This window comes from Choloepus didactylus, chromosome 1, assembly GCF_015220235.1.
Source record: "Choloepus didactylus isolate mChoDid1 chromosome 1, mChoDid1.pri, whole genome shotgun sequence".
NCBI lineage: Eukaryota > Metazoa > Chordata > Mammalia > Pilosa > Megalonychidae > Choloepus > Choloepus didactylus.
In genome coordinates, this window is record NC_051307.1 from 203,952,911 (window position 1) to 203,974,564 (window position 21,654).

The 21,654-nt window shown below is 39.1% G+C and overlaps 1 protein-coding gene and 1 pseudogene across 7 annotated transcripts in view; both read left to right on the forward strand.

Moving 5' to 3' along the window:
- The window catches only part of DOCK3 (dedicator of cytokinesis 3), a 639,207-nt gene that overhangs the window by 404,398 nt on the left and 213,155 nt on the right, over positions 1-21,654 (forward strand). The window lies entirely within an intron of this gene.
- Positions 9,503-9,704, forward strand: LOC119510788 (annotated as a pseudogene).

Consider the following 21,654-nt stretch of genomic DNA (forward strand, 5'->3'; position numbering starts at 1 on the left):
GATGGGGGCTGCGGGAGGCTTCTGAGTAGAGGAGGGACATGATCTGTCTTGGATTTTAACAGGATCATTCTGAAATCTGTGTTGATAAAAGACTACAGGAAATGTGGACAAAAGGCAGAGAGACCAGTTGAAGGCTAAGATAGTAGTCATAATCATGAAGAGAATTTATTTTTGTTTTTGGTAGCATTAAAGGGCTTTACACCAAATCACTAACAGTGATTATGTTTGTCTCTGAATGGTAGAATTATGGGCAATTTTAGTTTCCTGCTTTTTGCTTTTCTGTATTTTCCAGATATTCTTTAGTAAATTTTTATAATCTGAAGAAAATGTGTACTTTTTAAAACAGTAATGAAGAAGTGCTCAGAGTATCGTGGGAACATCTGGGAGGATTTCCTACCCCTTTCTGGGATAGGAAAAGCTTTCTGGAAGAGATAATGCCCAAACTGAAGGATGATTAGGAGTCACGTGGAACTGAGGTGGGGAAGGAATTCCAGGCAGAAGAGAGAGTATGAATGAAGACTTGGAAAATAACCAGTGGTGAAGGCACCATACACATTTAATATTGCTTGAGTATGAAGAGCAAGACCAGGAGATAGGGGTCTGTGATGGTTAGGTTCATGTGTCAGCTTGCCTATGTGATGGTACTCAGGTGTCTGGTCAAACAAGCACTGGCCTAACCGTTACTGCAAGGACATTTGTGGCTGCTTAATAAACCAGAAGGCTGGTTGAGTAAATAATCAGTCAGTTGGCTGCAGCTGTGACTGATTATGTTGATGAAGGGTGTGTCTTCCACAATGAGAAAATGGAATCAGCTGGATTTGATCCAATCAGTTGATGACTTTTAAGTGAGACAGATGGAGGACCTTCACTACTTCTTCGGCTAACCAGTGAAGCATTTCCTGAGGAGTTTGTCGAAGTTGCCAGTTCGTTTCCTGAGTTCATCGAACACGTTCATCAAAGTTGCCAGTTCGCTGCCCAAGGAGTTCATCAGACATCTTCATTGGAGTTGCCAGTTTGCTGCCTGCCTTACAGAATTTGGACCTGAGCATACCCACAGCTGCATGAGACACTTCTATAAATCTTATATTTATAGATATCTCTTGTTGATTCTGTTTCTCTAGAGAAACCTAACTAATACAGAGACCAGAGATGAGGAAAAAGTGTCTTCTGTGCACCTTAAGGGACTTCGGTGTTATCTATAAAGATGATGATGTAGAACATGGATGAATTTTAAGGAGGGGCCTGTCATAGACATCCTTATATATCAAATGGACCCATCTGGTAGTGATGCAGCGGATGGATCCAAGGTTGAGGCTGTTTCTAATGTATTTAAACAAATGCCTACCCTGTGTCCCAGCAGTTCCACTCCTAGGTGGGTAATGAGTTAATAATTATAGTATATTCATATAATGGAGTAATCCTCAACAATTCAAAAGACCCAAATATTAATACATTCAACATCATGGCTGAATCTCAAAAGCATTATGTTGTGTGAAAGAAGCCAGACACAAAAGCTACATGTTATTCCATTTATATGAAGTTCAAGAATAGGCAAATCTAAACTATGGTGATAGAATACCCAACAGGTTGAGGGAAGCATCCTGAGGGAACTTCTTACAGGGTGGAAATATTCTATATTGTGATCAGGGTATTGGTTCCATAAGCAAAAATTCATCAAGTTGTAAACTTAGATTTGTGCATTTTATTGTGTGTAAGTTATACCTCAGTACATGTAGGAAGAAAAAGGAAGAGATGGTATAGGCTGTAATTGGCACAGTGGAAGTAACAATAAAAATAAAGGAAAACATTCAAGGGACATTTCCTTGGATGTATGAGAAGTGAGAGGAAAATTGACAGTTGACAGCCATTAACCACAGGAGGGAGTGCAGAAGGGAAGGACAAATTTAAGGGAACCAGTTTTAGACCAGTGGTCCTTAATCTTGGCTGTACATTAAAATTAAAGTTCCCAATGTCCAGGTCACACCCTAGACTAGTTGAAGCAGTAGCTCCTCATGATTCCAGTGTGCAGGGAAAGCTAAGAACTCCTGGGAGAGCTGAGTTTAAGAAATCTGTGGGATTTGGGATAGAGCTAAATCTAGAAGGCAGTAGGAGGGTTTTAGAAGTAATTTGTTACTAATATGGTTACAGTACTGATTTGAAAAGCACTTTTTATAAATTAGAGTGGATTCAAGGTTATAACTATAATATACTTGTTCATTTATTCAACACATATTGTACACTTGCCATATGTAAGACATATGTCCTTCCCTTCTGCACTCCCTCCTGTGGTTAATGGCTGTCAACTGTCAATTTTCCTCTCACTTCTCATACATCCAAGGAAATGTCCCTTGAATGTTTTCCTTTATTTTTATTGTTACTTCCACTGTACCAATTACAGCCTATACCATCTCTCCCTTTTTCTTCCTACATGTACTGAGGTATAACTTACACACAATAAAATACTCCAGATGGTGGAGATTGAGTAGAAAAAAAGATAGCAAATCCTCTCCCTCTTATAGTTTACATTTTAGAGGAGGAGACAAATAATAGACGAACATATACTATCAAGCTGAGAACAGGTAAATGCTTTGAAGAAAATGAAGCAATTGGAATAACGGAAAGAGGGCTTGAGACTTAAAAAAAATTGTTGTGTTAACATATATACAACATAAAATTTCCCATTTTAAATACTTACAAGTATACGGTTCAGTGGTAGTTAATACCAGTGTTGTGCTACCATCACCCCCTTCCATTACCAAAACTTTTTCATCATCCCAAACTGAAACTCTGTATTTATTAAACAATAATACCCCATCTCCCCTGCACCCCACCCCAGACCCAGGTAACCTTTAGTCTACTTTATGTCTCTACGAATTTGTGTATTCTAGGCATTTCATATAAGTGGAATCATAACAATATTTTCCTTTTGCATCTGGTTTATTTCACTCAGCATAATGTCTTCAAGGTAGCATGTACCAGCACTTCATTCCTTTTTATGACTGAATAATATTCCATTGTATGTATATTCCACATTTTGCTTATCCATTCATCTGTGGATGGGCACTTGGGTTGTTTCCATCTTTTGGCTATTGTGAACAGTGCTATTATGAGCATTGGTATACAAACACCTGTTCATGTTCCTGTTTTTGATTCTTTGGGTCTGTATTCCTAGGAATGGAATTTCCAGTTCATTTGTTAATTCAGTATTTAACACTATGGAAAACTGCCATACTGTTTTCCACAGAGGTTACATCATTTTACATTCCCACCAATAATGTACCTGTTTTTCCACATCTTTACTAGGCTTTTTTTTTTTTTTTTTCCTGTTTTTTAAATAATAGCCATTCTGGGGGGTATGCAGTGGTCTGTCATGGCAGTTTCGATGTGCATTGCTCTGACAGCCAAAATGTGTTGAGCCATCTTTTCATGTGTTTGTTGACCATTTATCTTCTTTGAAGAAATATCTATTCAAGCCCTTTGCCCAATTTTTAATTGAGTTGTTTGTCTTTTTTGTTGTTGTTGTGAGTTGTCTTAGTTTCCTACCTGCTAAAACAAATACCATACAATGGATTAGCTTAAACGCCAGAAATGTATTGACTCACGGTTTTGAGTCTAGGAAAAGTCCAAAATCGAGGGTCAGCAAGGCAGTGCTTTCTCCCCAGACTATTGTGTTCTGGGGCTGGCTGCTGGTGATCCTTGGTCCTTGGCTTTTCTATCACATGGCAGTGCACATGGTTCTTCTTTCTTTTCTGGGTTCCACTGACTTCCAGCTTATGGCTGCTCCTTGTGGCTTCTCTTTGTCTGTGTCTGATTACAAATGAGTTCACACCCACAGGACCAGAGGTTAGGAGCTGTACTCCCCTTTTGTGGGGGACATGTTCAGTCCCTAATACCACATGTGGATAGTTTCTACTATCTTGCATAGCACAGCATAGAACCTGGTGGAATCAATGATCTGATGAACTGGTTGTTCAGGAGCATGACAGAAAGGATTGACTGAGTCTATGTGCATGGACTATCAAGAGAAGGGAAAGATACGAAGCAAAAGAGGGGAATTTAGAGTGAAAGAGTCCTTTGTAGTCTCAGGCATATCCACTTGTGCACATTTATAGGTAAATAATGTTTAGAGAGATGTAGCTATTTTCACATTGGTTTATTCCTTTTCGATAAATATTAAATCTTATTTTCACCCTTTAAATACTGCATCATGAAAGGCAATTAGGAAGAATATTGTCTTTGGAGAAGCCAGACTTGGAATGAAAGCTTGTCTCTATATCTTAGAGCTTAGTTATGTTTTGTGTTACCATAATGTTGTTTTTAAAATATTATCACCAAACCTTCATAATAAGGGAAAGTAAAAAATAATGTGACATCGTGCAATAGATATTTTCCCTATATTTTAAACTTTTTTTAAAATTTAGAATCCTTAAGTACTAAAGCTTTGAAAGTATTTAGGAAATCTTTCTTTGCTGTTGTTTTTGGAGCATTATTCCTGAGTTTCCCAATCTTGTACTTAAAAGCCAAGAAAATATCTAGCAAAATGTTAATCTAGCTTTCAGGTTGGATAAATTTTCTAGCTTCCATTCAGGAAATAATCAAGATTTTTCTATTTTCTCTATTTTTTATTTGGATTTTATAAACTGCTACTCTCATCAGGACTCTCATTTTGGGACTGTTTATAAGTAGCTCTCTCAAGCCGTGATATGTAATATCACATTAATCAGCAAGTCTGCTTCGTTGAGGCACAGAAATAGCAGCAGAAATAGTTACAAGAGCAAATTAATAAATATAATGTATATTCTGGTATAGAGGATTTCTGTATAAAAGAAATAGGCCAAAAAAGACCAGGAAAAACCTTAGAACATACTGTGATAGATTTTCCCCCTGTGAATATTCCTCATACCCTGTTTCATGCCAAACGGAGAAAAACTTGTGTATTGAGTAAAGGAATAAAATTTAAAAGAGCAAAAATTTTCACATTCTGAATAAAAAACTGAAAATCACAGAACAAAAGATGGTCAGTGTCGATGTAGATAATGAGGGGGGAGGGAAGCAAGATTAGGAAGATGCTCTTTTCCATGGAAAACGTGTAATATTCCTGCCAGGTTCCCCTTCACCACATGAGTAACTGGATGAAGAAAGTGCTGATAAACACCAAAGCACTGGTAATTGCTGTTGTATCTATTGAAAGAACTGTTCTGGGCTTGTTTGTTTTGTTTTCATTATGTGGTAGCTCAAAAGACTCACTATGAAGACTTTAGAACATCCTGTGCATTGACTTCCCAGAGAGAGAAATGTTTGGTCATTCAGATTTTGTTTTATTTTTAATCAGGTCTTGCTAGTGAAAGTGTGTATTTTTCAGGTCATTGTCTTTTTCCAATTACTAGAATAACCATTAGAAGATGCCATGATTTGATTGTGTTGGATATGAAATTGTGACCTCTCATAAGACATTATTTTCTCAATTTTATTATTGTCAAGGTGATATTTTCTACATGAGACTTTAGAGAGGAAACATACTTTAGTATTTGTGTAAACATCTTTCCAGTTTGCATAATCAATGAATTGGAAAACATTATATTATCAATGATTACCTCTTAATTGCTTTATTTTCTTGTGATAATACTTGCTTATATATTATTAGTCAAATAAATTGAGAGAGTAGTATTCTGTACAGTTAAAGACAGAGTTCTTAGCCAAAATGTTTTATTTTTCAACCTTCATTCTTTTATTGATCCACTCATTCATTTCAGCATTTCTTTCAGAACTAGTGGGTCTGGGCTATTGGGAAGTTTCAAAGGGCCCATCTAGGAAAGGTGCATTTGTTTACACCAGGTAAAAAAGCTGTCCCTCTATACAAAGAAGCAGCAGTGTTCTAGCATTGCATTTTTGGCATCAAGGGCCTAGCGTGGTTATTTTTGTATAACTTTTCAGACTGCTTTGCCTTAAGCTGAGGAGTATAAAACTGTGGCACTTCTTTGGTCTCCATAGGTATGATGAGTTAAGGCAAAACGTGAAAGACAGGGTCACCACCTTTCACTGCAGCTTCCCCACATGGATGCATATCTTCCTCAGAAGCTTTATGATCTGAATGTTGGAGATGGCAAAGATGAATTGACTGAACATCATGCTTTCCTATCAGCAGGTCTTTACACTCACTTTACTCCCATTTATTTACCTATGTGCTTTTATTGTTAGAATTGTAAGCCTGATCCTGGGGTGAGAGTAGAAATCTTTAGAGTAAAAACACCTATTTGTAGCTCCCACCTAACTGATTATTAAGCTACCATTTAATCAGTTTTCAGGAGAATAACATTGTTTTTAAAGACCCAATAGGTGCTATATAATTTTTTAAATGCTATTATAATTATTTGAGAATATGTGACAATAGATTTCTTCAAGTATCTCTTTTTGATTTAGAAAAAGTGAAAATAATCTGTTTTCTGGGATTTCTGGTCATTCAAAGGTCTTTACTTGTTCCAAATCAGGCAAATCACCCCCATCCTCATTTCTTCAGACAGACTGTGGGTACCACCAGCAGAGCTGGAGTTGGACTTTGGCACAGACTTTCTGGTCAGAAGGGGCGGGGTACCCCATGTAGGTAATAGGGGTCCTGGTGTTGGCTGGGTTTCCTTCACACAGCAGCTCTCGAAGCTTATGCCACTCAGTGTGCATCTCCAGGACAAGATTTGGTGCACAGCATTTCCCAGATATATTTGCCTGGGGAACCTACCTCCCTCCATATACTTTTTTCAATGCCCGTTTCATAAGGTGAAATATGGGTAAAGCATGGACTTTTAAAGTAAAAAAGATCCATATTTGAATTCCATCTTCACCACTCTCTACTTCTGCACTCGAACCAGGAACTTTACTTCTCTAACCCTCAGTTTCATAGGTGAAATACCTGTTGTGGGGATTAAATGCAATTAGGCAAGAAAGGAAATGCTCAAAGCAGTGCCTGGTACACAGAAGACACTTATTAAGTGGCTCATTCTGCTGCTACAGTAAACTGATGAGTACTAGAGCTGTATCTTCCACTCACATCTCTTCCCTGAGTTTCATTCTTGGGTTTTCAGCTGCCTGCTTTTGATTCATCTACATGACCCACAGAGACCTCAAATTTAGCCTGCATACCTGAACTTATCTTCTTCCTGTGTATTTTCTTTGTTGACATGGACAGATCTTATCAATTGCTAAATTTGGTCAGCTCTATCTCCTAAATATATCTCACATCCATTCACTTTCTTTAGTCCCAAAACCACATCATAATTTGCCTGGGGTACTGCAGTTGTTTCTAGAATATTTTCTGTGTGACCAGCCTGGCTTTTGCATTGCAGCCCAAGTGGTCATGATTATGAGATCATGCTGCTTCTCCAAGTTGAACTTTCAGGGCTTCTCCAAAGCAGAGAGATTTTTCAAACTTGCTGATCCTAACAACCCCCGAGACACTTTTAAAAATACAGGTTCCTAGACTCCCTCCATGAGTCATTTCTCCCAAAAAAATATGATCCAAAAGATCTAAGGAAGGACCCAGGAATCTGCATTTTAATAAGCTGGGAGATATTCATGATGATAGCCAAGTTTGGAGAATGCTTGCATACAAATCCCTTCTGTGAACTAGTTCATACTATGTTTCTTTCACCTGTGGTCCTTCTCTGGGCTTTCCAGTGCCCTCCTAATTTCATGCATTAGGCTGTCTCAGGCTTCAGAGTCTTCACTTAACACACTCTCTTTCTGGAACCCCTTTCTCTTCACCTCCAACTACCCCTTACCAAATGGCAAAAGCCTAGAAGTCTTTCAAGAACTTTTTCCAATAACTTGTTCAGGCAACCTGCCCTCACTCTACTAGAGCTTGCCAAACCATTTCTGTGCCATTATAGCATTATCACATTGTTTGGAATTTTGGGTTTGTGTGTATGTCTTTCTCACCAAACTTAGAACCTTAAGGATAGGGTCTGTTTCATTTCTGTATCTGTGCTGGTTAGGATGTATTATGTCCCCCAAAACTCCATTATCTTTGATGCAGTCTTGTGTGGGCAGGAAACTTATTGGTGTTGATTGGGTTGGAGACTTTTGATTGGATGTTTCCATGGAGATGTGATCACTTAACTGTGGCCAAGATCTTTCACTGGATAGTTTCCATGGAGGTGTGGCCCCGCCCATTCACCATGGGCCTTGATTAGTTTCCTGGAGCACTACATAAGCTCAGACAGAAGGAGTGAGCTTGCCACAGCCAAGAGGGACACTTTGAAGAATGCACAGAAGCTGAGAGAGTAGCTGCAGATGAGAGACAGTTTGAAGACAGCCGTTGAAAGCAGACTCTTGCTCCGGAGAAGCTAAGAGAGGACAAACACCCCAAGAGCAACTAAGAGTGACATTTTTCAGGAACTGCAGCCTAGAGAGGAATGTCCTGGGAGAAAGCCATTTTGAAACCAGAACTTTGGAGCAGTCACCAGCCACATGCCTTCCCAGCTAACAGACATTTTCTGGACACCATTGGCCATCCTCCAGTGAAGGTACCTGATTGCTGATGTATGACCTTGGACACTTTATGGCCTTAAGACTGTAACTGTGTAACCAAATAAACCCCCTTTTATAAAAGCCAATCCATCTCTGGTGTTTTGCATTCCGGCAGCATCAGCAAACTAGAACAATATCCCTAACATCTAGCTGAGTTTCTGGAACACGGTAAGAGTCTATGAGTGTTGTTGAAAGAATAAAAGGAAGGAAGGGACACTAGGAAGAATTCTTTCATTGTACCAATAGTTTTTAAAATGTTGCCTGGAGCCCTGAAGTGTCTCGGAGAGGTGGTAGTTAGCAAAGGGGCCTAGGTGGGGAAGATTCCTTCCCCTCTCCCTCTACCTCTGATTTGACCAAAGCAGCTCTGCTTTTAAAAATTTTCATATTCTGGTAAACTGTGTAAAGTTTTATTGAAAAGATGGGGGAAAGTGATACTAAAAATAAATTTGGAAACCACAGCACTGGGCCCTGGTTTGCCTTTATGGTAACTTTTTATGCATTTCTGTTCTGTGTGCTTTAAAATGAAGTGGGAAACTTGAGAAATAAAGCCAAGTGATCTGAATTGGAAAATGAGTCTGTGATGAAATATTAGTAAGGTTGGGTTGTACAGTGATGATTGACTTTGGGGCTACCTGCCTGTTTTCAGGAACCTGCCAGGTTGTCATGATACCATGCTGAACAGGTAGCATCCATCTCCATGGAGGACCAAATGAGTAGTGTGAAGGTTACATTGGAAGAGTTGAGAGAATTCCTCTGAATTTATCTGAAGAGGGTGCTTCTATTTCTAAAACAGAGTCTTTAGGAAATACACTCCCAGAGGGTCAGAGGCTCTGTCTCCTTCTCCTCATCGCCCGACACAGGCTGGTACCTCATTGGCAGTCACCAAACATTTGCTGAAGGAATGTATGAATTTCTGTTCATGGAGAAGTGTGTGAAATGCAGTGCCACTCAGGAATTTAAAGTCTCCTAAAAACAAATGATGAAGACTATACTTTCAGAGGTCATTTATATAGTTTGTATTAGAGAAGGTTCTCTGTATGTGTAGAGCACATACAGGAGGTGCAATGTTCTCTCCTGAGCTTCATGAAGTCAGCTCTTGGTGTTGTTTCGCTACAACTACCATTTGCCAGTGATGATCATTCTGCTCTTCCTTTTGGGAGAGCAAGAGGGAGAGGACAGTCTGAGTGGTCTCTGTTTAAAAAAAAAAACCAAATGATTTTCAAATTAAGACACCATTACACTTGTCACAGATTCAATTATGGAATTCATTTGTAAGAACTTTGTTCATTAATATGAAATTAATGTAATTTCATGTAGTACTCATCTTTAGCTCAACATTATAAAGATAATTAAATATAGGGCAGGTCTCTCGTAACTGAAGTGCTTCAATGCTGTCTATTTTTCTCTTGAAAGAGGTCAGATAGTACATTAGAAAGAGGGTTTTCTCACCCAGGTTATTTAAGAGGAAACCTGACTTGTTGCACTCTTGCGGAGGTGTGTTTGTAAAATCTCATCAATAAATTTTTCTCTTTTGGCCACGGTTCCCTTGCACCTTGGGAAATGTGAGTATTTGTAGCTCTAATTGGCAAATAGATTCTATCGCATTTATCCTGCTGTATTCCTGCGGACTCCATTGCCTTATACAAAAGAGGATTGTGGGGTCAAATAGGTTTGCATGAGGTTGACTGCCCATTCTCCCTTCTTGGGTAGTCACAAAACATAACAACATGTTAAAATCTTTGAAAAGACATATATGGTAGAAACATGTCTAAATGTTTTTAGTGAAATATTTCCCAGCAGTATTTGAATACTTCTTTGGCAAATTGTGGAAACGCTGGATTAGATATTTGCCTTCAAAAAGTTTGAATGTTAGCAGAAAGCAACATTATTTATCATACATACTGGAGAAGCTGGCATGACAGGAAATAGATGTGTATGTAAAGCTCTTTGAAAAAAAAAAGCAATTTTTTTTTTTTCAAATTATTCTACAAATTGTGAAGAAGGCCAGGTGAAACGAGAAGCATGAAAGGAAATGTGAAGCTCAGGTGGGCACTGAGAACTAACCTTAAGAGCCTCCTCTTATTATTGAGGAGAAAAAGAGGTTACTGGATTCTGATAGAGCCAGCAATCCTGTCCACCCAGGAATTTGCCTTCTCTACCCTATTTTCTTTGGACCAGAATTTGGTGTGGCCCTCCAAACAGAAGCCCGCTCTGTGAGTGTCTGGCAGCTGTGAACAGTGGCCTTAATGGGTGTCTGCTTTTGAGAGATTCACACAGTGTAGAAGTAGGACCTCTTCCTTCCAAAGAAGAGTGCAAATATAATGATGAATTCTCTTGAAAAGACATGTACTTCCTAAAATTACTTTTACTCTTAAATATCCATGAAGATTATTATCAAGTTAATAGCTAATTGTGTGGTTGTATGCATGGCATTCATTCTAGTTAGGGTAGATCAACTACTATGACAGAAAGATGTATAATGGTTCACACACAATAGAAATTTATTTCTCGCTTACTAAACTGCACTGGGGAGTGAATTTGTAAGTGAGTTGTCCTCATTCACAACCATGGGCACTGATGGACACTCTCATTTGTCATCATCAACACATGACTTGATGGCAGTCATCTTCATTCCAGGCGTTTGGAATGGGAACACAGCATGAAGACTCACATGACAGAGATTTTTAGGGCTAGATGTGGGAGTGGTGCAAATCATTTACATTCACGTTTCAGTGTCTAGAATTCAGTCAAATGGCCACACCCAGTTACAGGGGAGGGGGAGTGGGGCCTAAGAAGTGTGGTCTAGCTGCATGCCCAGGAAGAACATGGATTATAGTGAGCAGCTGGGGGCCTCTCTTGTCACAGCACATTTGATGCTTTTCAGTCCGTTGCCACCAATATAAAAGTTGATTTGTGCTGACCATCTTGTTTGTTCTCTGTTGGCTCAGGGATGTTTCTGCACAGTATGAAGGTGATTTTCCCATCCAGTTTATGATGACCTTCATCAGCCAGTGTCCACACATTACAAAGCAGTTCTTCAGGAAGTCTTCCACTTTCATTCATTATTTATTGAGCACCTGTTATAGGTCAGACTCTTAGAAGAACTACAGATACAGTAGTGAACTGTACCTGCTGTGTGCAAGAAAACAATAAACAAATAAACAAAATAATTAGTTTGTACCAAGTGCTGTAAAGAATAGAGAGGGTAAGGGGAGGGGGGGCACTGTTACTTGATTAGAATAAGCTACTCTGGGAAACTGGCATTTGAGCTGAGACCTGAAGGACAGCAATAAGCCAAGCATTTGAACTGAAGGAACAGCATTCTAGGGAGAGGTAACACCAAATGCAAAGTTCCTAATGCAAGAAGAAGCTTGGCGTTTTTGAGAAATTTGCATCTAGGAGCAATTCATATATAGGACAGCAGTGTGTGTGGAGAGTAGTAAGCAACTAAAGGCCATGTGAGATGGAGCTATAAAGACAGGCCAGGTCTTCCACACAGAGCCTTGCAGATATTGAAAGTTTAAGATTTTGGGAGGCGGGGCAAGATGGCGGACTGGTGAGCTGTATGTTTTAGTTACTCCTCCAGGAAAGTAGGTAGAAAGCCAGGAACTGCGTGGACTGGACACCACAGAGCAATCTCACTTTGGGCATACTTCATACAACACTCATGAAAACGTGGAACTGCTGAGATCAGCGAAATCTGTAAGTTTTTGCGGCCAGGGGACCCGCGCCCCTCCCTGCCAGGCTCAGTCCCGTGGGAGGAGGGGCTGTCAGCTCCGGGAAGGAGAAGGGAGAACTGCAGTGGCAGCCCTTATCGGAAACTCATTCTGCTGATCCAAACTCCAACCATAGATAGACGGAGACCAGACACCAGAGAATCTGAGAGCAGCCAGCCCAGCAGAGAGGAGACAGGCATAGAAAAAAAACAACATGAAAAACTCCAAAATAAAAGCGGAGGATTTTTGGAGTTCTGGTGAACATAGAAAGGGGAAGGGCAGAGCTCAGGCTCGAGCTCAGGCCCTGAGGCACATATGCAAATCCCGAAGAAAAGCTGATCTCTCTGCCCTGTGGACCTTTCCTTAAAGGCCCTGGTTGCTTTGTCTCTTAGCATTTCAATAACCCATTAGATCTCTGAGGAGGGCCCTTTTTTTTTTTTTTTTTTTTTTAATCCTTTTTTCTTTTTCTAAAACAATTACTCTAAGAAGCCCAATACAGAAAGCTTCAAAGCCTTGCAATTTGGGCAGGTCAAGTCAAGAGCAGAACTAGGAGAGCTCTGAGACAAAAGGCAATAATCCAGTGGCTGAGAAAATTCACTAAACACCACAACTTCCCAAGAAAAGGGGGTGTCCACTCACAGCCATCATCCTGGTGGACAGGAAACACTCCTGCCCATTGCCAGCCCCATGGCCCGGAGCTGCCCCGGACGGCCCAGTGTGACGGAAGTGCTTCGAATGACAGGCACACACCATAAAACTGAGCGTGGACATTGGCCTTCCCTGCAACCTCGGCTGATTGTCCCAGGGTTGGGAGGGTGGAGCGGTGTGAGTTGACAGAGCCCCATTCAGCCATCATTTCAGCGGACTGGGAGCCTCCCTGCACAGCCCAGCAGCCCAGAACTGCCCTGGGGGGACGGCACTCACCTGTGACATAGCACAGTCATCCCTCAACAGAGGACCTGGGGTGCACGGCCTGGAAGAGGGGCCCACTTGCAAGTCTCAGGAGCCATACGCCAATACCAAGGACTTGTGGGTCAGTGGCAGAGACAAACTGTGGCAGGACTGAACTGAAGGATTAGACTATTGCAGCAGCTTTAAAACTCTAGGATCACCAGGGAGATTTGATTGTTAGGGCCACCCCCCCTCCCTGACTGCCCAGAAACACGCCCCATATACAGGGCAGGCAACACCAACTACACACGCAAGCTTGGTACACCAATTGGACCCCACAAGACTCACTCCCCCACTCACCAAAAAGGCTAAGCAGGGGAGAACTGGCTTGTGGAGAACAGGTGGCTCGTGGACGCCACCTGCTGGTTAGTTAGAGAAAGTGTACTCCACGAAGCTGTAGATCTGATAAATTAGAGATAAGGACTTCAATTGGTCTACAAATCCTAAAAGAACCCTATCAAGTTCAGCAAATGCCACGAGGCCAAAAACAACAGAAAATTATAAAGCATATGAAAAAACCAGACGATATGGATAACCCAAGCCCAAGCACCCAAATCAAAAGGTCGGAAGAGACACAGCACCTAGAGCAGCTACTCAAAGAACTAAAGATGAACAATGAGACCATAGTACGGGAGACAAAGGAAATCAAGAAGACCCTAGAAGAGCATAAAGAAGACATTGCAAGACTAAATAAAAAAATGGATGATCTTATGGAAATTAAAGAAACTGTTGACCAAATTAAGAAGATTCTGGACACTCATAGTACAAGAATAGAGGAAGTTGAACAACGAATCAGTGACCTGGAAGATGACAGAATGGAAAATGAAAGCATAAAAGAAAGAATGGGGAAAAAAAATTGAAAAAATCAAAATGGACCTCAGGGATATGATAGATGATATGAAACGTCCAAATATAAGACTCATTGGTGTCCCAGAAGGGGAAGAAAAGGGTAAAGGTCTAGGAAGAGTATTCAAAGAAATTGTTGGGGAAAACTTCCCAAATCTTCTAAACAACATAAATACACAAATCATAAATGCTCAGCGAACTCCAAATAGAATAAATCCAAATAAACCCACTCCGAGACATATACTGATCACACTGTCAAACACAGAAAAGAAGGAGCAAGTTCTGAAGGCAGCAAGAGAAAAGCAATTCACCACATACAAAGGAAACAGCATAAGACTAAGTAGTGACTACTCAGCAGCCACCATGGAGGCAAGAAGGCAGTGGCACGATATATTTAAAATTCTGAGTGAGAAAAATTTCCAGGCAAGAATACTTTATCCAGCAAAGCTCTCCTTCAAATTTGAGGGAGAGCTTAAATTTTTCACAGACAAACAAATGCTGAGAGAATTTGCTAACAAGAGACCTGCCCTACTGGAGATACTAAAGGGAGCCCTACAGACAGAGAAACAAAGAAAGGACAGAGAGACTTGGAGAAAGGTTCAGTACTAAAGAGATTCGGTATGGGTACAATAAAGGATATTAATAGACAGAGGGGGAAAATATGACAAACATAAACCAAAGGATAAGATGGCTGATTCAAGAAATGCCTTCACGGTTATAACGTTGAATGTAAATGGATTAAACTCCCCAATTAAAAGATATAGATTCACAGAATGGATCAAAAAAAATGAACCATGAATATGTTGCATACAAGGACTCATCTTAGACACAGGGACACAAAGAAACTGAAAGTGAAAGGATGGAAAAAAATATTTCATGCAAGCTACAGCCAAAAGAAAGCAGGTGTAGCAATATTAATCTCAGATAAAATAGACTTCAAATGCAGGGATGTTTTGAGAGACAAAGAAGGCCACTACATACTAATAAAAGGGGCAATTCAATAAGAAGAAATAACAATCGTAAATGTCTATGCACCCAATCAAGGTGCCACAAAATACATGAGAGAAACACTGGCAAAACTAAAGGAAGCAATTGATGTTTCCACAATAATTGTGGGAGACTTCAACACATCACTCTCTCCTATAGATAGATCAACCAGACAGAAGACCAATAAGGAAATTGAAAACCTAAACAATCTGATAAATGAATTAGATTTAACAGACATATACAGGACATTACATCCCAAATCACCAGGATACACATACTTTTCTAGTGCTCATGGAACTTTCTCCAGAATAGATCATATGCTTGGACATAAAACAAGCCTCAATAAATTTAAAAAGATTGAAATTATTCAAAGCACATTCTCTGACCACAATGGAATACAATTAGAAGTCAATAACCATCAGAGACTTAGAAAATTCACAAATACCTGGAGGTTAAACAACACACTCCTAAACAATCAGTGGGTTAAAGAAGAAATAGCAAGAGAAATTGCTAAATATATAGAGACCGATGAAAATGAGAACACAACATACCAAAACCTATGGGATGCAGCAAAAGCAGTACTGAGGGGGAAATTTATAGCACTAAACGCATATATTAAAAAGGAAGAAAGAGCCAAAATCAAAGAACTAATGGATCAACTGAAGAAGCTCGAAAATGAACAGCAAACCAATCCTAAACCAAGTAGAAGAAAAGAAATAACAAGGATTAAAGCAGAAACAAATGACATAGAGAACAAAAAAACAATAGAGAGGATAAATATCACCAAAAGTTGGTTCTTTGAGAAGATCAACAAGATTGACAAGCCCCTAGCTAGACTGACAAAATCAAAAAGAGAGAAGACCCATATAAACAAAATAATGAATGAAAAAGGTGACATAACTGCAGATCCTGAAGAAATTAAAAAAATTATAAGAGGATATTATGAACAACTGTATGGCAACAAACTGGATAATGTAGAAGAAATGGACAATTTCCTGGAAACATATGAACAACCTAGACTGACTAGAGAAGAAATAGAAGACCTCCACCAACCCATCACAAGCAAAGAGATCCAATCAGTCATCAAAAATCTTCCCACAAATAAATGCCCAGGGCCAGATGGCTTCACAGGGGAATTCTACCAAACTTTCCAGAAATAACTGACACCAATCTTACTCAAACTCTTTCAAAACATTGAAGAAAATGGAACACTACCTAACTCATTTTATGAAGCTAACATCAATCTAATACCAAAACCAGGCAAAGATGCTACAAAGAAGGAAAACTACCGGCCAGTCTCCCTAATGAATATAGATGCAAAAATCCTCAACAAAATACTTGCAAATCGAATCCAAAGACACATTAAAAAAATCATACACCATGACCAAGTGGGGTTCATTCCAGGCATGCAAGGATGGTTCAACATAAGAAAATCAATCAATGTATTACAACACATTAACAGGTCAAAAGGGAAAAATCAATTGATCATCTCAGTAGATGCTGAAAAAGCATTTGACAAAATCCAACATCCATTTTTGATAAAAACACTTCAAAAGGTAGGAATTGAAGGAAACTTCCTCAACATGATAAAGAGCATATATGTAAAACCCACAGCCAGCATAGTACTCAATGGTGAGAGACTGAAAGCCTTCCCTCTAAGATCAGGAACAAGACAAGGATGCCCGCTGTCACCACTGTTATTCAACATTGTGCTGGAAGTGCTAGCCAGGGCAATCCGGCAAGACAAAGAAATAAAAGGCATCCAAATTGGAAAAGAAGAAGTAAAACTGTCATTGTTTGCAGATGATATGATCTTATATCTAGAAAACCCTGAGAAATCGACGATACAGCTACTAGAGCTAATAAGCAAATTTAGCAAAGTAGCGGGATACAAGGTTAATGCACATAAGTCAGTAATGTTTCTATATGCTAGAAATGAACAAATTGAAGAGACACTCAAGAAAAAGATATCATTTTCAATAACAACTAAAAAAATCAAGTACCTAGGAATAAACTTAACCAAAGATGTAAAAGACCTATACAAAGAAAACTACATAACTCTACTAAAAGAAATAGAAGGGGACCTTAAAAGATGGAAAAATATTCCATGTTCATGGATAGGAAGACTAAATGTCATTAAGATGTCAATTCTATCCAAACTCATCTACAGATTCAATGCAATCCCAATCAAAATTCCAACAACCTACTTTGCAGACTTGGAAAAGCTAGTTATCAAATTTATTTGGAAAGGGAAGATGCCTCGAATTGCTAAAGACACTCTAAAAAAGAAAAACGAAGTGGGAGGACTTACACTCCCTGACTTTGAAGCTTATTATAAAGCCACAGTTGCCAAAACAGCATGGTACTGGCACAAAGATAGACATATAGATCAATGGAATCGAATTGAGAATTCAGAGATAGACCCTCAGATCTATGGCCGACTGATCTTTGATAAGGCCCCCAAAGTCACTGAACTGAGTCATAATGGTCTTTTCAACAAATGGGGCTGGGAGAGTTGGATATCCATATCCAAAAGAATGAAAGAGGACCCCTACCTCACCCCCTACACAAAAATTAACTCAAAATGGTCCAAAGATCTCAATATAAAGGAAGTACCATAAAACTCCTAGAAGATAATGTAGGAAAACATCTTCAAGACCTTGTATTAGGCGGCCACTTCCTAGACTTTACACCCAAAGCACAAGCAACAAAAGAGAAAATAGATAAATGGGAACTCCTCAAGCTTAGAAGTTTCTGCACCTCAAAGGAATTTCTCAAAAAGGTAAAGAGGCAGCGAACTCAATGGGAAAAAGTTTTTGGAAACCATGTATCTGACAAAAGACTGATATCTTGCATATATAAAGAAATCCTACAACTCAATGACAATAGTACAGTCGGCCCAATTATAAAATGGGCAGAAGATATGAAAAGACAGTTCTCTGAAGAGGAAATACAAATGGCCAAGAAACACATGAAAAAATGTTCAGCTTCACTAGCTATTAGAGAGATGCAAATTAAGACCACAATGAGATACCATCTAACACCGGTTAGAATGGCTGCCATTAAACAAACAGGAAACTACAAATGCTGGAGGGGATGTGGAGAAATTGGAACTCTTATCCATTGTTGGTGGGACTGTATAATGGTTCAGCCACTCTGGAAGTCAGTCTGGCAGTTCCTTAGAAAACTAGATATAGAGTTACCATTCAATCCAGCGATTGCACTTCTCGGTATATACCTGGAAGATCGGAAAGCAGTGACACGAACAGATATCTACACGCCAATGTTCATAGCAGTATTATTCACAATTGCCAAGCGATGGAAACAACCCAAATGTCCTTCAAGAGATGAGTGGATAAATAAAATATGGTATATATACACGATGGAATACTACGCGGCAGTAAGAAGGAACGATGTCGTGAAACATATGACAACATGGATGAACCTTGAAGACATAATGCTGAGCGAAATAAGCCAGGCACAAAAAGAGAAATATTATATGCTACCACTAATGTGAACTTTGAAAAATGTAAAACAAATGGTTTATAATGTAGAATGTAGGGGAACTAGCAATAGAGAGTAATTAAGGAAGGGGGAACAATAATCCAAGAAGAACAGATAAGCTATTTAACGTTCTGGGGATGCCCAGGAATGACTATGGTCTGTTAATTTCTGATGGATATAGTAGGAACAAGTTCACAGAAATGTTGCTATATTAGGTAACTTTCTTGGGGTAAAGTAGGAACATGTTGAAAGTTAAGCAGTTATCTTAGGTTAGTTGTCTTTTTCTTACTCCCTTGTTATGGTCTCTTTGAAATGTTCTTTTATTGTATGTTTGTTTTCTTTTTAACTTTTTTTTTCATACAGTTGATTTGAAAAAGAAGGGAAAGTTAAAAAAAAAAAAAAAGAAAAACAGGGAAAAAAAAAGATGTAGTGCCCCCTTGAGGAGCCTGTGGAGAATGCAGGGGTATTGGCCTACCCCACCTCGATGGTTGCTAACATGACCACAGACATAGGGGACTGGTGGTTTGATGGGTTGAGTCCTCTACCATAAGTTTTACCCTTGGGAAGACGGTTGCTGCAAAGGAGAGGCTAGGCCTCCCTATGGTTGTGCCTAAGAGCCTCCTCCCGAATGCCTCTTTGTTGCTCAGATGTGGCCCTCTCTCTCTGGCTAAGCCAACTTGAAAGGTGAAATCACTGCCCTCCCCCCTACGTGGGATCAGGCACCCAGGGGAGTGAATCTCCCTGGCAACGTGGAATATGACTCCCGGGGAGGACTGTAGACCCGGCATCGTGGGACAGAGAACATCTTCTTGACCAAAAGGGGGATGTGAAAGGAAATGAAATAAGCTTCAGTGGCAGAGAGATTCCAAAAGGAGCCGAGAGGTCACTCTGGTGGGCACTCTTACGCACACTTTAGACAACCCTTTTTAGGTTCCAAAGAATTGGGGTAGCTGGTGGTGGATACCTGAAACTATCAAACTACAACCCAGAACCCATGAATCTCGAAGACAGTTGTATAAAAATGTAGCTTATGAGGGGTGACAATGGGATTGGGAAAGCCATAAGGACCACACTCCACTTTGTCTAGTTTATGGATGGATGAGTAGAAAAATAGGGGAAGGAAACAAAGAGACAAAGGTACCCAGTGTTCTTTTTTACTTCAATTGCTCTTTTTCACTCTAATTATTATTCTTGTTATTTTTGTGTGTGTGCTAATGAAGGTGTCAGGGATTGATTTAGGTGATGAATGTACAACTATGTAATGGTACTGTAAACAATCGAAAGTACGATTTGTTTTGTATGACTGCGTGGTATGTGAATATATCTCAATAAAATGAAGATAAAAAAAGATTAAAAAAAAAGATTTTATCTAAGAGCATGAAAAGGTTTTGTTGTTTGGTTTTACAAAAAACAACTTTGAGATATAATTCACATACCATATAATTTACCTATTTGAAGTACACAATTCAGTGGTTTTTTAATTTATTCACCGAGTTGTGCCACCATTACCGTACTCACTTTTAGAACATTTTAATCACCTTGAAAAGAAATTCTATATCACTTTGCCATCACCCCATTTCCCCTCAACCCCCTAGCCTTAGTAAACTTTTGTCTATATAGATCTGCCTCTTCTGGACTTTTCATACAAATGGAATCATATAATATGTGGTCTTTTGTGACTGTCTTCTGTCACTTAGCATAATGTTTTCAAGGTTTATCCATGTTTTAGTATGTGTCAAAAGTTCATCCCTTTTATTACTGGATAGTATTCCATTGTATGGTTATACCTTCCATCTTTTATTTATCTACTTAAACATTTGTGTTTCTCCTTTTTGGCTATTATAAATAATGCTTTTTATGAACATTCATGCACAGGTTTTTGATTGGGCATATGTTCTCACTTCTCTTGAGTGTATACCTAGAAGTAGAATTACTGGGTCATGTGTTTAACCTTTTGAGGAACTGCCAGACTGTTTTCCGAAGTGTCTCCACCATTGTACATTCCCACCAGAACTGTATGAGGCTTCCAGTTGCTCTACCTCCTCACCAACGCTTATAATACAACAATCTTTTTTTTTTTACAACCATTCTAGTAGGTGTGGAGTGTTATCTCATTGAAGTTTTGATTTGCATTTCCCTGGTGGCTAATGATGTTGAACATCTTTTCATGTGCTTATTGGCCATTTGTGTATCTTCTTTAGAGAAATGTCTGTTCAGATCCTTTTCTCATTTATTAGTTGGATTATTTGTCTTTTTGTTATGGAGTTGTAAGAGTTATTTATTCTAGATACAAGTTCCTTATAAGTCATATTATTTGCAAATATTTTCTCCCATTCTGTGGGTCATCTTTAATTTTCTTTATGATATCCTTTGAAGCACAAAAGTTTAATTTTGATGAAGTCCAATTTATCCGTTGTTTCTTTTGTTGTTTGTGCTTTTGGTGTATCTAAGAAACCACTGCGTGATTCAAGGTCATGAAGATTTATACCACTGTTTTCTTCTAAGAGTTTCATACTTTTAGCTCTTACATTTTAGGTCTTTGATCCGTTTGAGTTAATTTTTGTATGTATTGTGATAGGAGTCCAACTTCATTCTTTTGCGTGTGGATATCCATTGAGTGGACTTGGCACCCTTGTCAAAAATCAATTGACTGCTTGTACATTAATGTTTGTAGCAGCATTTTTCATAATAGCCAAAATGTGGAAATAACTCAAACATCCTTCAAGGGATGACTGGATAAACAAATTGTGGTATATACATACAATGGGATATATTCAGCATAAAAAGGAATGAAGTACTGATATATGCTACACCGTGGATAAGCCTTGAAAACATGGTGCTAAGTCAAAGAAGTGAGACCAAAGGTCACATACTATATGATTCATTTTATATGAGATTTCCCTAGTAGGCAAATTAATAGAGAGAGAAGGCATATTTAGAAGTTACCAGACAATGGGGGAAGGGAGGATTGGGGAGTGATTACTTAATGGGTATAGAGTGTTTTGAAACTAGAGAGAGCTGGTTTGGAAGCACAACTTTGTGAATACACTGAATACCACTTAATTGTACACTTGAAATGGCTAATTGTGTATTATGTGAATTTCTCCTCAGTTTTTAAAAAAATAAAAAT